Here is a 1083-nt window from a genome sequence, read left to right as displayed (position 1 = left end):
GTAAGAAACCTAGCATTCCTGTCCAAGCGTTTCCGCTGCCGAAATGCATTTCATTTTGCAGAAAAACGCAGCCAAATGTTGAATTTGTGGCTAGGACGGAGTCCCATGCCGCACTTCTGGCAACTAGGGGGGGATTAAATGGGCATTTGCTGAGAGAAGACTGTACAGTTACGTGTCGGTCACGATGGATTACACAAGCCTTGGGATATACCTCCAAATTAGAGCGACTTATTTGTCTGAACATTGAATACCCTCGCGAGCCCGAACCTAAAACTCGATTTTGCTGGAATGAACGAAAGTGACGTTATTTGAAGACTTTTTCATTAAAAAAAGCATTCCCTTCAATGCAGGAGTCGCCATTAATCAGATAAAAGCTATTTCCAAGTGGCCCAGAGATGTAGTAGTACTAAAAAGATGTTTTGGTAAACATAACGCCATTGATGTCTAAGCATACACACTTTGAAGGCTATAATGAATGAATGAATGAACTTTATTGCACGACATTTGTACATGGTACAATTGTAAGGCAACGGCATTATATAATCATTTCAAAAGTTGCGAATTCCGATTTTTTTCTATATCATTGGGTCAAGGGTACGCACTTTACTGGGGAAAATGCAATTTGTTGACTTTCTTTGCTTTTAGTTTTTGTAGGAGGGGCCATATTAATTAACACAAATTATAATTAATATAGAGTATGGCTTTAGAAAGTCATCTTCTATCATCATGCCAAGTTTGAATTGTCTGTGACATTTCCTTCTCGAATAGCAGGTGTTTGAAAGTTACCGTCTCCGAAGGCTAATTTTGCCACACCAGGCATTGGTACCATTCACTGTACATAATGCTTCTGACGTCACAATGGTTGTATACTCTTGAAGAGGTTTTAGCTCGTTAATTCAGGTTAAACAAACACATATTGCCAAGGAAAATGTAGGCATAGGCCAGTTCTTACGATGAAGTAGATTTCCTATCCATTCTAGGTTGGAATGAGCGATATAAACCACATGGAACGTAGTTGAGATAATGACGTCACAAAGCCCGCCGCAAGAAGATGTTTAAAGTGAAGCAATACGTGTACTAAGT

Source organism: Branchiostoma floridae, unplaced genomic scaffold, assembly GCF_000003815.2.
Source record: "Branchiostoma floridae strain S238N-H82 unplaced genomic scaffold, Bfl_VNyyK Sc7u5tJ_1586, whole genome shotgun sequence".
NCBI classification, from domain to species: domain Eukaryota; kingdom Metazoa; phylum Chordata; class Leptocardii; order Amphioxiformes; family Branchiostomatidae; genus Branchiostoma; species Branchiostoma floridae.
The sequence above is the reverse complement of the archived record's forward strand: the minus strand, read 5'-3'. Positions refer to the sequence as shown.